The sequence below is a fragment of the Apteryx mantelli genome (genome assembly GCF_036417845.1).
Source record: "Apteryx mantelli isolate bAptMan1 chromosome Z unlocalized genomic scaffold, bAptMan1.hap1 SUPER_Z_unloc_2, whole genome shotgun sequence".
In the NCBI taxonomy this organism is placed as follows: domain Eukaryota; kingdom Metazoa; phylum Chordata; class Aves; order Apterygiformes; family Apterygidae; genus Apteryx; species Apteryx mantelli.
Window position 1 is genome coordinate 1102993 of NW_027118457.1, and position 16712 is coordinate 1119704.

Consider the following 16712-nt stretch of genomic DNA (forward strand, 5'->3'; position numbering starts at 1 on the left):
GTAGAATTGAAAGAAGGTGTCCAACCGGTAAGAGTTAGACAATATCCTATACAGTTAGAAGCTAGGAAAGGGGTAGCACCATTAATTGCAAAATTTTTGATGCACAATGTGTTAGAAGAATGTGAATCTGAATATAATACACCAATATTTCCTATAAGAAAACCTAACGGAGATTATAGGTTAGTTCAAGATTTAAGAGCTGTAAACGAAATAGTTAAAGATATACATCCAGTAGTAGCAAATCCTTATACATTGTTAACATCTGTGGCAGAACAATTTAGATACTTTTCTGTAATTGATTTAAAAGATGCTTTCTTCTGCATCCCATTGGCATTACAAAGTAGGAAATTATTTGCGTTTGAATGGGAAAATCCGGATACAGGAAGAAAACGACAGCTGACCTGGACCAGGTTACCACAAGGCTTCAAAAACAGTCCTACAATATTTGGGAATCAGCTGGCACGAGAACTGGAGGATTGGAAGGAGCAAGGATATTTTCAATTACCATCAAAAGCATACTTATTGTTGCAATATGTGGATGACATTTTCGTGGCGACAGAAAGGTATGAAAACTGCATTACTGTTACAGTTGCGTGATTAAATTTACTGGGACAGAGCGGTTATCGAGTTTCTAAGGAAAAAGCCCAAATTGCCCGGGAAAAAGTGATATATCTGGGATGTGAAATTTCCCAAGGACAAAGACGGTTGGGGGTGAATAGAATACAAGCGATTTGTGCCATCCCTGAACCTAGAAATTTGCACGAGTTACGAACTTTTCTAGGAATGACAGGGTGGTGCAGACTCTGGATTTTGAATTATGGACTGTTAGCCAAACCACTGTATGCAGCTTTAAAAGAGCCACAATTAGTTTGGAGTTTAGAGTGTAAAAGGGCTTTTCAAGACTTAAAACAGGCTCTGCAAGAAGCCCCAGCATTAGGATTGCCTGATTTGACAAAAACATTTCAACTCTTTGTACATGAGCGGCAACGACTAGCGCTTGGAGTTTTAACTCAACGAATTGGATCATGGAAGAGACCGGTGGGCTATTTTTCCAAGCAGTTGGATATGGTAAGTGCCGGATGGCCTTCTTGCCTCCGAGCAGTGGCTGCTACTGTAACGTTAGTCCAAGAAGCTAGAAAATTGACATTGGGAACAAAAATGGAAGTATTTGTGCCCCACATGGTGATTGCAGTTTTGGAACAAAAGGGGGGTCATTGGTTGTCATCCAGTAGAATGTTGAAATATCAGGCAATATTGAGAGAACAGGATGATATATTTTTAAAGATAACAACATGTTTGAATCCCGCTGAATTTTTAGGTAGCAAAATAGAGGAAGGCGAGCTGGAACATGATTGTATTGAGGTGATCGAACAAACTTACGCCAGTAGGGTAGATCTGAAAGATATTCCCCTTGTAAATCCTGACTGGACATTATTTACAGACGGTAGCAGCTTTGTTGAGAATGGAACACGATATTCTGGATATGCTGTGGTTACTAAGCTTGAAGTAATTGAAGCAAAGGCATTAATGCCAGGAACGTCAGCGCAAAAGGCAGAACTGGTCGCTCTAATTCGGGCTTTAATACCGAGTACGGATAAGAGAGTGAATATTTGGACAGATTCTAAATACGCTTTTGGAATAATACATATACATGGAGCTTTATGGAAGGAAAGAGGATTGTTGACGGCTCAAGGTAGTATTATTAAACATCGAACCGAGATCTTACAGTTATTAGAGGCTGTGGTACTACCTCAGCAAGTGGCTGTAATGCATTGTCGAGGACATCAGAGGGATGACAGCGATGTGGCACAAGGAAACATGAAGGCAGACCAGGCAGCCAAAATTGCTGCACGGCAAGTATGGACTGAATTAGCTCTAATACCTACTAAGGTAAGCCCGATTACTGCTCATCTCTCTGTAAATCCCTTTTATACCCAAGAAGATGAAAAATTAGCCGATTTGGTAAAGGCACAGAAGAATTCACATGGATGGTATGTAACAGGTAATGGACAAGTAGTAGTGCCTGCTACAATTATGAAACGAATAATACAAACTGAACATAATAAATGCCATTGGGGAGCAGAAGCATTGGTGCAGTTTTTAAAGCGGAGCATTATATCTGCACAAATGTTAACAATAGCAAAAGGGGTGAATGCGAAGTGTCCAGTATGTTTAAAGAATAATCCGGTAATACGAAAACAAATTCCAATGGGAACTTTGAAAGTGGGAATAGAACCAGGTGACTATTGGCAAGTGGATTTTGCAGAATTACCTAAATCAAAAGGGTTTAAGTATTTATTGGTATACGTATGTACCTTTTCAGGGTGGCTAGAAGCATTTCCCTGTAGAACGAATCAAGCTAGAGAAGTAGTAAAAACTTTGTTAAAAGAGATCATACCTAGATTTGGGGTACCTTTAGGAATTTCTTCAGATCGAGGCCCACACTTTATAGCTAAAATAGTACAGGAAATTAGTGAAATGCTTGGAATTAGCTGGGATTTACATACACCGTGGAGGCCACAATCTAGTGGAAAGGTAGAAAGGATGAATCAAACATTAAAAGGACAAATTAAAAAGATATGCCAGGAAGCTCAAATCCAATGGCCACAGGCATTGCCCCTTGCTTTATTGAGAATTCGTATAAAACCTAGAGAAGGGTTGTCTGTAAGTCCCTATGAAATTCTGTACGGTAAGCCATATACTGCACCAACGAAGGGAATGGGAAGTGCAGATTTACACCTCCAAGGAGATCAAGATGTTTATAGTTATATAATTTCTTTAAGCAGATTACTCACAGCCTTACGTGCCGCGATCATCTGGAATCGCCCTTTGCCGTTGGAGAATCAACCAGGAGACCAAGCGTATGTTCGAAATTGGCAAACGGAGCCTTTAAAGGAACAGTGGCATGGACTTTATTTGGTGCTATTGATAACATTTACCGCTGTGAAAGTAGCAGGAATTGATAATTGGATTCATTATACCAGAGTGAAGAAGGTACCATCACAATGGGGGGTAAAAATGATCACTCCTACAAAACTGAGATTTACATCTTGGTAATACTATGCTGGGTAGGATTAAGTAATGGTTTCGCTCAAATAATACATACATATGCTACTGTACATATAGAAGAACGAATGGATGTAAATTTGACTTGTGATTTTGTTGGAGATATGAGAAGTTCAATCCAAGACATTAGTTGCTATTGGCAGAAGAATGAGTCCAAATTGTCAAGTGGGTTTACAATCCGATGGGATAGTGATACACGAAGGGGTACTATGATTTTATCATTGCGAAATGTAAGTAAGACAGATGTAGGAAACTACACCTGTATTGTTTGGATTAAAGAGAGTTTTGATTATGGAAAAAGGGCATTAGAGGTTACTGCAAAATCAGAACCTATGCAGAAAAGAAACAGAGCCAGGAGAGAGTTAAAAGATTTGGAAAAAGACGAAATGCAACCAATACAAATAATCCAGGCGCCACAACAGGAAACACAAGAAAATCCAATGCAAAAGAAAGTTAGCTGAAAAACACCCAGTCTAGAACTGTACAAAAGTATACACTTGTGACACCCCGAAAGTGAAGTTACCTTTCCACCTGTGGTCCTTGCATTAAGGACAGGTTGTGCCTGTAGAGGAATTAAATACTCAATGAGTGAACCTGTAATACAATTCGGAGTGAGAATAGATTGTAGAACTACGATCAGGAGCACAGGAAATTTAGTTTGGGTTACCAGTGATGGACAATGGACGACTCACCTCCCCTTGGATGGGTTGGTGACTGAAATAACTTTAGGGTTACCAACTCTCTGCCCAATTTGGAAGAAAGCGCCATTTAAGGGTAGATTAGAAAATTTATGGATAATGAAGAGAGAAATAAAGGATGATGATGATTGGCAAGAACCATCATCCGGTGTGAAGTTAGGTTGGGCTTTAGAATCATTGTTTGCTCCAATTAGTACTTATCGGAATAGAGAAATGTTGTACCGGTTGTTAGGACAAACGGAAAGGCTAGCAAGAGTGACTAAAGAAGGATTTAAGGAAATAAACTTACAATTACAGGCAACCACAAAAATGACCCTGCAAAATAGAATGGCATTAGATATGCTGTTGCTAAAAGAACATGGAGTATGTGGTTATTTACGAGATAAGATTGATCATTGTTGTGTACATATTCCGAATGTTACAGCCGCGGTAGAACGTGATTTGTCTCAGCTAACGCAAATTGAACATGCAACTGAGGAAGAAAGAGAAGAAAGTGCCCATAATTGGGTTGCTGCTTTAGCAAAGTCATTTGGATTGAACATCTCTGGTTGGGTAGCATCTTTAATTCAATGGTGTATAATAATTATAATTATTATGTTAGCTATTATGGGAGTGTTGCGTTTGATTCAAAATATTGTTAATAAGGAACGGCAACACTTGGGGAAAATTTTAAAAGCTGTTACCAGGAAGAATCATGAACTTCCCCCGAGATATGAAGACATTGGAAATAATTCATTGCAGCTACAATCACCAGTTTGAGACGGTCCAAAGAATATGGAAATCTGCGGAACTGATGATGAAAATCCTTGCAGTCTGGAAGACTTGAAGTATTTTCAAAGGGGGGAATTGTTACATTATATTGATTAGAATAGGTTATACTTGGTAGACAAGATGAAGGTATAATTGCAGGTGTTGGGTACAGTACAATCTGATGAAGTGGGTACAGTACAATCTGATGAACTGGGTACAGCACAATCTGATGAACTAGGTAAATGATAAGCAAATCTTGGCAACAGTAACTGAAGAAACTATAAATGGGAAACAATCATGTAGCTTAGCAATTCTGTTGATTATGTTACGTAACCGAACACTATAAATATTAACCAAGTTAAACGGGGATTTGGGATTCTCAGCTTTGGACATGAGTCCCTGAGACCCCGGGCCCTGAATAAAGCACCGCATATAACTGCTTTCGTAGTTATGTGTTTCTTTACGGGCAACAGTTTTCTGGCGACCCAGATGGGACTTCGGGAGTAGTGTTGACGGTTCGCTTTCCGATTTTGCTCCGTGCCGGCACCGAGGAATTCTCGGGGAGCCATCGGCTGCGCCCGCTCTGCGCTGCTCCTGACGTCCCAAAGTGGTAAGCCCGAAGGTGCTTTATTGTAATATTTGGTCGGGTGCCTGCCTAATAAGACGTGACGGCGATTCACGCAAGGTTGGGCTAACGAGCTCGAGGTCTGGTCTGTGGAAGCCTAGGCGCTGGCCGTCAGACGGAGCGAAAGCCCCGCAGGTCCAGCACTCACGGACATACGTGGCTGTCTCGTGAGTTTGGTTTGGTCTTTTGTTTCCCATCAGAGGCTATCTTTCCGTTTTCTACCCCGTAGATTTAGTGTGTGTGTGTGGAGTGAGTGTGTAAGACCATGGTAATACCGGATAATTCTCCGTTAGGATGTTTATTAAAGCATTGGAAAAGTGCGGGATATTTTCAGAGTATGAGTAAAAGTCGATTTATAGGTTATTGTACGAATTGGTGGCCACAATATGAGTATGATGGACCCCGGTGGCCTGAACACGGAAGTTTAGATCCGGGTGTTATAGGTCCATTAATGAGATATTGTTAAGAACTTGAAAAATGGGATGAAGTACCGTATGTTGATCTATTTTATGATATACGTAATCATCCAGATATGCAGAGAGAATGTGGAATGTTGTTGGTACATCCCGAAAAAAAGATAAAACAAAACGTGAAGGATGTGTAGGTAATAAGAAGCGTATGACTTGTTTGGCAATACAAAATTCAATAAGAGAGCCAGAGGAGGTATCACTTTTAGCATCACCGACGGCCCCTGTGATGTCCGATATAGATGCAGGGGACGATAGTGATACTGATAGTATTAAGGCGGTAAAACCGTCAGAATCAATTAATACTGGAGCGATCCAGATTAAGTTAACACCGAAGGGTTCGCCAGGGCATTCATCATGCCCAAGACAAGCGCAACGAACCCCAATTGCACAGAGAACAAGACAAGGGAGGAAGGAACAAGAGCAAAACAGTAAAGTATTATTAGCCCCTTTACGAGAGGCAATTTCGGGGACTGATAAAGTATATGGGAAAGTTCCTTTTTCCCCAGGAGATTTAGTAATTTGGAAGCAATCAGCTGGAAAGTGTACAATAATAGGGAGAAAAAAAAAAAAAAAAACCACAAAGAGAAATCAGGCAGGATTATTAGCAATGTTACAACGAGTAAATCAAGGAATAAGAGGCAGAAGTAGAGGACGAGGTCGAGGAGGATACAGGGTAGGAGGCATGCGGGGAATACCTCAAAATCAGCTAGGGATAAATCAGTGTGCGTTTTGCAGACAACAGGGACATTGGAAAAATGAGTGCCCAGTGAAAATGAATTTGGCCCAGCAGACTTCAGTAGGAGGAACACCAATGGCAGAAACAATGATGTTAGGACATTTGGGGCAACATAGTAGCTGACTAAGTGATGGATTAAAAGTGACAACAGAAATTGATGGGGAAGAGAAACAATTATTGGTAGATACTGGGGCAACTTATTCTGTTTTAAATACTTGTTTAGGAAAGATAGGAGATACGATGATAACTGTGGTAGGAGCTACAGGAAAAACAGAGCAACGGCCCTTTCTGCGGCCATTGCATCTAAATTTTAGGGGTAAAGAATTAGATCATGAATTTCTCTATGTACCGGATTGTCCTACATCTTTGTTAGGACGAGATTTATTGTCAAGATTTAATGCTAAAATAATATTTGAAAATGGAAAAGCTAAGTTGCAGATACCTGAGGAAGAAATAGCTAGAATATTTATAGTAAAAGAAATAGCTAATACAACAATACCAATAGAGGTAGAAAACGCTGTAGTACCATGGGTATGGGAGACACAAGTACCGGGATTAGCGAAAGCAGCAAAACCTGTCATAGTAGAATTGAAAGAAGGTGTCCAACCGGTAAGAGTTAGACAATATCCTATACAGTTAGAAGCTAGGAAAGGGGTAGCACCATTAATTGCAAAATTTTTGATGCACAATGTGTTAGAAGAATGTGAATCTGAATATAATACACCAATATTTCCTATAAGAAAACCTAACGGAGATTATAGGTTAGTTCAAGATTTAAGAGCTGTAAACGAAATAGTTAAAGATATACATCCAGTAGTAGCAAATCCTTATACATTGTTAACATCTGTGGCAGAACAATTTAGATACTTTTCTGTAATTGATTTAAAAGATGCTTTCTTCTGCATCCCATTGGCATTACAAAGTAGGAAATTATTTGCGTTTGAATGGGAAAATCCGGATACAGGACGAAAACGACAGCTGACCTGGACCAGGTTACCACAAGGCTTCAAAAACAGTCCTACAATATTTGGGAATCAGCTGGCACGAGAACTGGAGGATTGGAAGGAGCAAGGATATTTTCAATTACCATCAAAAGCATACTTATTGTTGCAATATGTGGATGACATTTTCGTGGCGACAGAAAGGTATGAAAACTGCATTACTGTTACAGTTGCGTGATTAAATTTACTGGGACAGAGCGGTTATCGAGTTTCTAAGGAAAAAGCCCAAATTGCCCGGGAAAAAGTGATATATCTGGGATGTGAAATTTCCCAAGGACAAAGACGGTTGGGGGTGAATAGAATACAAGCGATTTGTGCCATCCCTGAACCTAGAAATTTGCACGAGTTACGAACTTTTCTAGGAATGACAGGGTGGTGCAGACTCTGGATTTTGAATTATGGACTGTTAGCCAAACCACTGTATGCAGCTTTAAAAGAGCCACAATTAGTTTGGAGTTTAGAGTGTAAAAGGGCTTTTCAAGACTTAAAACAGGCTCTGCAAGAAGCCCCAGCATTAGGATTGCCTGATTTGACAAAAACATTTCAACTCTTTGTACATGAGCGGCAACGACTAGCGCTTGGAGTTTTAACTCAACGAATTGGATCATGGAAGAGACCGGTGGGCTATTTTTCCAAGCAGTTGGATATGGTAAGTGCCGGATGGCCTTCTTGCCTCCGAGCAGTGGCTGCTACTGTAACGTTAGTCCAAGAAGCTAGAAAATTGACATTGGGAACAAAAATGGAAGTATTTGTGCCCCACATGGTGATTGCAGTTTTGGAACAAAAGGGGGGTCATTGGTTGTCATCCAGTAGAATGTTGAAATATCAAGCAATATTGAGAGAACAGGATGATATATTTTTAAAGATAACAACATGTTTGAATCCCGCTGAATTTTTAGGTAGCAAAATAGAGGAAGGCGAGCTGGAACATGATTGTATTGAGGTGATCGAACAAACTTACGCCAGTAGGGTAGATCTGAAAGATATTCCCCTTGTAAATCCTGATTGGACATTATTTACAGACGGTAGCAGCTTTGTTGAGAATGGAACACGATATTCTGGATATGCTGTGGTTACTAAGCTTGAAGTAATTGAAGCAAAGGCATTAATGCCAGGAACGTCAGCGCAAAAGGCAGAACTGGTCGCTCTAATTCGGGCTTTAATACCGAGTACGGATAAGAGGGTGAATATTTGGGCAGATTCTAAATACGCTTTTGGAATAATACATATACATGGAGCTTTATGGAAGGAAAGAGGATTGTTGACGGCTCAAGGTAGTATTATTAAATATCGAACCGAGATCTTACAGTTATTAGAGGCTGTGGTACTACCTCAGCAAGTGGCTGTAATGCATTGTCGAGGACATCAGAGGGATGACAGCGATGTGGCACAAGGAAACATGAAGGCAGACCAGGCAGCCAAAATTGCTGCACGGCAAGTATGGACTGAATTAGCTCTAATACCTACTAAGGTAAGCCCGATTACTGCTCATCTCTCTGTAAATCCCTTTTATACCCAAGAAGATGAAAAATTAGCCGATTTGGTAAAGGCACAGAAGAATTCACATGGATGGTATGTAACAGGTAATGGACAAGTAGTAGTGCCTGCTACAATTATGAAACGAATAATACAAACTGAACATAATAAATGCCATTGGGGAGCAGAAGCATTGGTGCAGTTTTTAAAGCGGAGCATTATATCTGCACAAATGTTAACAATAGCAAAAGGGGTGAATGCGAAGTGTCCAGTATGTTTAAAGAATAATCCGGTAATACGAAAACAAATTCCAATGGGAACTTTGAAAGTGGGAATAGAACCAGGTGACTATTGGCAAGTGGATTTTGCAGAATTACCTAAATCAAAAGGGTTTAAGTATTTATTGGTATACGTATGTACCTTTTCAGGGTGGCTAGAAGCATTTCCCTGTAGAACGAATCAAGCTAGAGAAGTAGTAAAAACTTTGTTAAAAGAGATCATACCTAGATTTGGGGTACCTTTAGGAATTTCTTCAGATCGAGGCCCACACTTTATAGCTAAAATAGTACAGGAAATTAGTGAAATGCTTGGAATTAGCTGGGATTTACATACACCGTGGAGGCCACAATCTAGTGGAAAGGTAGAAAGGATGAATCAAACATTAAAAGGACAAATTAAAAAGATATGCCAGGAAGCTCAAATCCAATGGCCACAGGCATTGCCCCTTGCTTTATTGAGAATTCGTATAAAACCTAGAGAAGGGTTGTCTGTAAGTCCCTATGAAATTCTGTACGGTAAGCCATATACTGCACCAACGAAGGGAATGGGAAGTGCAGATTTACACCTCCAAGGAGATCAAGATGTTTATAGTTATATAATTTCTTTAAGCAGATTACTCACAGCCTTACGTGCCGCGATCATCTGGAATCGCCCTTTGCCGTTGGAGAATCAACCAGGAGACCAAGCGTATGTTCGAAATTGGCAAACGGAGCCTTTAAAGGAACAGTGGCATGGACTTTATTTGGTGCTATTGATAACATTTACCGCTGTGAAAGTAGCAGGAATTGATAATTGGATTCATTATACCAGAGTGAAGAAGGTACCATCACAATGGGGGGTAAAAATGATCACTCCTACAAAACTGAGATTTACATCTTGGTAATACTATGCTGGGTAGGATTAAGTAATGGTTTCGCTCAAATAATACATACATATGCTACTGTACATATAGAAGAACGAATGGATGTAAATTTGACTTGTGATTTTGTTGGAGATATGAGAAGTTCAATCCAAGACATTAGTTGCTATTGGCAGAAGAATGAGTCCAAATTGTCAACTGGGTTTACAATCCGATGGGATAGTGATACACGAAGGGGTACTATGATTTTATCATTGCGAAATGTAAGTAAGACAGATGTAGGAAACTACACCTGTATTGTTTGGATTAAAGAGAGTTTTGATTATGGAAAAAGGGCATTAGAGGTTACTGCAAAATCAGAACCTATGCAGAAAAGAAACAGAGCCAGGAGAGAGTTAAAAGATTTGGAAAAAGACGAAATGCAACCAATACAAATAATCCAGGCGCCACAACAGGAAACACAAGAAAATCCAATGCAAAAGAAAGTTAGCTGAAAAACACCCAGTCTAGAACTGTACAAAAGTATACACTTGTGACACCCCGAAAGTGAAGTTACCTTTCCACCTGTGGTCCTTGCATTAAGGACAGGTTGTGCCTGTAGAGGAATTAAATACTCAATGAGTGAACCTGTAATACAATTCGGAGTGAGAATAGATTGTAGAACTACGATCAGGAGCACAGGAAATTTAGTTTGGGTTACCAGTGATGGACAATGGACGACTCACCTCCCCTTGGATGGGTTGGTGACTGAAATAACTTTAGGGTTACCAACTCTCTGCCCAATTTGGAAGAAAGCGCCATTTAAGGGTAGATTAGAAAATTTATGGATAATGAAGAGAGAAATAAAGGATGGTGATGATTGGCAAGAACCATCATCCGGTGTGAAGTTAGGTTGGGCTTTAGAATCATTGTTTGCTCCAATTAGTACTTATCGGAATAGAGAAATGTTGTACCGGTTGTTAGGACAAACGGAAAGGCTAGCAAGAGTGACTAAAGAAGGATTTAAGGAAATAAACTTACAATTACAGGCAACCACAAAAATGACCCTGCAAAATAGAATGGCATTAGATATGCTGTTGCTAAAAGAACATGGAGTATGTGGTTATTTACGAGATAAGATTGATCATTGTTGTGTACATATTCCGAATGTTACAGCCGCGGTAGAACGTGATTTGTCTCAGCTAACGCAAATTGAACATGCAACTGAGGAAGAAAGAGAAGAAAGTGCCCATAATTGGGTTGCTGCTTTAGCAAAGTCATTTGGATTGAACATCTCTGGTTGGGTAGCATCTTTAATTCAATGGTGTATAATAATTATAATTATTATGTTAGCTATTATGGGAGTGTTGCGTTTGATTCAAAATATTGTTAATAAGGAACGGCAACACTTGGGGAAAATTTTAAAAGCTGTTACCAGGAAGAATCATGAACTTCCCCCGAGATATGAAGACATTGGAAATAATTCATTGCAGCTACAATCACCAGTTTGAGACGGTCCAAAGAATATGGAAATCTGCGGAACTGATGATGAAAATCCTTGCAGTCTGGAAGACTTGAAGTATTTTCAAAGGGGGGAATTGTTACATTATATTGATTAGAATAGGTTATACTTGGTAGACAAGATGAAGGTATAATTGCAGGTGTTGGGTACAGTACAATCTGATGAAGTGGGTACAGTACAATCTGATGAACTGGGTACAGCACAATCTGATGAACTAGGTAAATGATAAGCAAATCTTGGCAACAGTAACTGAAGAAACTATAAATGGGAAACAATCATGTAGCTTAGCAATTCTGTTGATTATGTTACATAACCGAACACTATAAATATTAACCAAGTTAAACGGGGATTTGGGATTCTCAGCTTTGGACATGAGTCCCTGAGACCCCGGGCCCTGAATAAAGCACCGCATATAACTGCTTTCGTAGTTATGTGTTTCTTTACGGGCAACAGTTTTCTGGCGACCCAGATGGGACTTCGGGAGTAGTGTTGACGGTTCGCTTACCGATTTTGCTCCGTGCCGGCACCGAGGAATTCTCGGGGAGCCATCGGCTGCGCCTGCTCTGCGCTGCTCCTGACGTCCCAAAGTGGTAAGCCCGAAGGTGCTTTATTGTAATATTTGGTCGGGTGCCTGCCTAATAAGACGTGACGGCGATTCACGCAAGGTTGGGCTAACGAGCTCGAGGTCTGGTCTGTGGAAGCCTAGGCGCTGGCCGTCAGACGGAGCGAAAGCCCCGCAGGTCCAGCACTCACGGACATACGTGGCTGTCTCGTGAGTTTGGTTTGGTCTTTTGTTTCCCATCAGAGGCTATCTTTCCGTTTTCTACCCCGTAGATTTAGTGTGTGTGTGTGGAGTGAGTGTGTAAGACCATGGTAATACCGGATAATTCTCCGTTAGGATGTTTATTAAAGCATTGGAAAAGTGCGGGATATTTTCAGAGTATGAGTAAAAGTCGATTTATAGGTTATTGTACGAATTGGTGGCCACAATATGAGTATGATGGACCCCGGTGGCCTGAACACGGAAGTTTAGATCCGGGTGTTATAGGTCCATTAATGAGATATTGTTAAGAACTTGAAAAATGGGATGAAGTACCATATGTTGATCTATTTTATGATATACGTAATCATCCAGATATGCAGAGAGAATGTGGAATGTTGTTGGTACATCCCGAAAAAAAGATAAAACAAAACGTGAAGGATGTGTAGGTAATAAGAAGCGTATGACTTGTTTGGCAATACAAAATTCAATAAGAGAGCCAGAGGAGGTATCACTTTTAGCATCACCGACGGCCCCTGTGATGTCCGATATAGATGCAGGGGACGATAGTGATACTGATAGTATTAAGGCGGTAAAACCGTCAGAATCAATTAATACTGGAGCGATCCAGATTAAGTTAACACCGAAGGGTTCGCCAGGGCATTCATCATGCCCAAGACAAGCGCAACGAACCCCAATTGCACAGAGAACAAGACAAGGGAGGAAGGAACAAGAGCAAAACAGTAAAGTATTATTAGCCCCTTTACGAGAGGCAATTTCGGGGACTGATAAAGTATATGGGAAAGTTCCTTTTTCCCCAGGAGATTTAGTAATTTGGAAGCAATCAGCTGGAAAGTGTACAATAATAGGAAAAAAAAAAAAAAAAAAACCACAAAGAGAAATCAGGCAGGATTATTAGCAATGTTACAACGAGTAAATCAAGGAATAAGAGGCAGAAGTAGAGGACGAGGTCGAGGAGGATACAGGGTAGGAGGCATGCGGGGAATACCTCAAAATCAGCTAGGGATAAATCAGTGTGCGTTTTGCAGACAACAGGGACATTGGAAAAATGAGTGCCCAGTGAAAATGAATTTGGCCCAGCAGACTTCAGTAGGAGGAACACCAATGGCAGAAACAATGATGTTAGGACATTTGGGGCAACATAGTAGCTGACTAAGTGATGGATTAAAAGTGACAACAGAAATTGATGGGGAAGAGAAACAATTATTGGTAGATACTGGGGCAACTTATTCTGTTTTAAATACTTGTTTAGGAAAGATAGGAGATACGATGATAACTGTGGTAGGAGCTACAGGAAAAACAGAGCAACGGCCCTTTCTGCGGCCATTGCATCTAAATTTTAGGGGTAAAGAATTAGATCATGAATTTCTCTATGTACCGGATTGTCCTACATCTTTGTTAGGACGAGATTTATTGTCAAGATTTAATGCTAAAATAATATTTGAAAATGGAAAAGCTAAGTTGCAGATACCTGAGGAAGAAATAGCTAGAATATTTATAGTAAAAGAAATAGCTAATACAACAATACCAATAGAGGTAGAAAACGCTGTAGTACCATGGGTATGGGAGACACAAGTACCGGGATTAGCGAAAGCAGCAAAACCTGTCATAGTAGAATTGAAAGAAGGTGTCCAACCGGTAAGAGTTAGACAATATCCTATACAGTTAGAAGCTAGGAAAGGGGTAGCACCATTAATTGCAAAATTTTTGATGCACAATGTGTTAGAAGAATGTGAATCTGAATATAATACACCAATATTTCCTATAAGAAAACCTAACGGAGATTATAGGTTAGTTCAAGATTTAAGAGCTGTAAACGAAATAGTTAAAGATATACATCCAGTAGTAGCAAATCCTTATACATTGTTAACATCTGTGGCAGAACAATTTAGATACTTTTCTGTAATTGATTTAAAAGATGCTTTCTTCTGCATCCCATTGGCATTACAAAGTAGGAAATTATTTGCGTTTGAATGGGAAAATCCGGATACAGGACGAAAACGACAGCTGACCTGGACCAGGTTACCACAAGGCTTCAAAAACAGTCCTACAATATTTGGGAATCAGCTGGCACGAGAACTGGAGGATTGGAAGGAGCAAGGATATTTTCAATTACCATCAAAAGCATACTTATTGTTGCAATATGTGGATGACATTTTCGTGGCGACAGAAAGGTATGAAAACTGCATTACTGTTACAGTTGCGTGATTAAATTTACTGGGACAGAGCGGTTATCGAGTTTCTAAGGAAAAAGCCCAAATTGCCCGGGAAAAAGTGATATATCTGGGATGTGAAATTTCCCAAGGACAAAGACGGTTGGGGGTGAATAGAATACAAGCGATTTGTGCCATCCCTGAACCTAGAAATTTGCACGAGTTACGAACTTTTCTAGGAATGACAGGGTGGTGCAGACTCTGGATTTTGAATTATGGACTGTTAGCCAAACCACTGTATGCAGCTTTAAAAGAGCCACAATTAGTTTGGAGTTTAGAGTGTAAAAGGGCTTTTCAAGACTTAAAACGGGCTCTGCAAGAAGCCCCAGCATTAGGATTGCCTGATTTGACAAAAACATTTCAACTCTTTGTACATGAGCGGCAACGACTAGCGCTTGGAGTTTTAACTCAACGAATTGGATCATGGAAGAGACCGGTGGGCTATTTTTCCAAGCAGTTGGATATGGTAAGTGCCGGATGGCCTTCTTGCCTCCGAGCAGTGGCTGCTACTGTAATGTTAGTCCAAGAAGCTAGAAAATTGACATTGGGAACAAAAATGGAAGTATTTGTGCCCCACATGGTGATTGCAGTTTTGGAACAAAAGGGGGGTCATTGGTTGTCATCCAGTAGAATGTTGAAATATCAAGCAATATTGAGAGAACAGGATGATATATTTTTAAAGATAACAACATGTTTGAATCCCGCTGAATTTTTAGGTAGCAAAATAGAGGAAGGCGAGCTGGAACATGATTGTATTGAGGTGATCGAACAAACTTACGCCAGTAGGGTAGATCTGAAAGATATTCCCCTTGTAAATCCTGACTGGACATTATTTACAGACGGTAGCAGCTTTGTTGAGAATGGAACACGATATTCTGGATACGCTGTGGTTACTAAGCTTGAAGTAATTGAAGCAAAGGCATTAATGCCAGGAACGTCAGCGCAAAAGGCAGAACTGGTCGCTCTAATTCGGGCTTTAATACCGAGTACGGATAAGAGGGTGAATATTTGGGCAGATTCTAAATACGCTTTTGGAATAATACATATACATGGAGCTTTATGGAAGGAAAGAGGATTGTTGACGGCTCAAGGTAGTATTATTAAATATCGAACCGAGATCTTACAGTTATTAGAGGCTGTGGTACTACCTCAGCAAGTGGCTGTAATGCATTGTCGAGGACATCAGAGGGATGACAGCGATGTGGCACAAGGAAACATGAAGGCAGACCAGGCAGCCAAAATTGCTGCACGGCAAGTATGGACTGAATTAGCTCTAATACCTACTAAGGTAAGCCCGATTACTGCTCATCTCTCTGTAAATCCCTTTTATACCCAAGAAGATGAAAAATTAGCCGATTTGGTAAAGGCACAGAAGAATTCACATGGATGGTATGTAACAGGTAATGGACAAGTAGTAGTGCCTGCTACAATTATGAAACGAATAATACAAACTGAACATAATAAATGCCATTGGGGAGCAGAAGCATTGGTGCAGTTTTTAAAGCGGAGCATTATATCTGCACAAATGTTAACAATAGCAAAAGGGGTGAATGCGAAGTGTCCAGTATGTTTAAAGAATAATCCGGTAATACGAAAACAAATTCCAATGGGAACTTTGAAAGTGGGAATAGAACCAGGTGACTATTGGCAAGTGGATTTTGCAGAATTACCTAAATCAAAAGGGTTTAAGTATTTATTGGTATACGTATGTACCTTTTCAGGGTGGCTAGAAGCATTTCCCTGTAGAACGAATCAAGCTAGAGAAGTAGTAAAAACTTTGTTAAAAGAGATCATACCTAGATTTGGGGTACCTTTAGGAATTTCTTCAGATCGAGGCCCACACTTTATAGCTAAAATAGTACAGGAAATTAGTGAAATGCTTGGAATTAGCTGGGATTTACATACACCGTGGAGGCCACAATCTAGTGGAAAGGTAGAAAGGATGAATCAAACATTAAAAGGACAAATTAAAAAGATATGCCAGGAAGCTCAAATCCAATGGCCACAGGCATTGCCCCTTGCTTTATTGAGAATTCGTATAAAACCTAGAGAAGGGTTGTCTGTAAGTCCCTATGAAATTCTGTACGGTAAGCCATATACTGCACCAACGAAGGGAATGGGAAGTGCAGATTTACACCTCCAAGGAGATCAAGATGTTTATAGTTATATAATTTCTTTAAGCAGATTACTCACAGCCTTACGTGCCGCGATCATCTGGAATCGCCCTTTGCCGTTGGAGAATCAACCAGGAGACCAA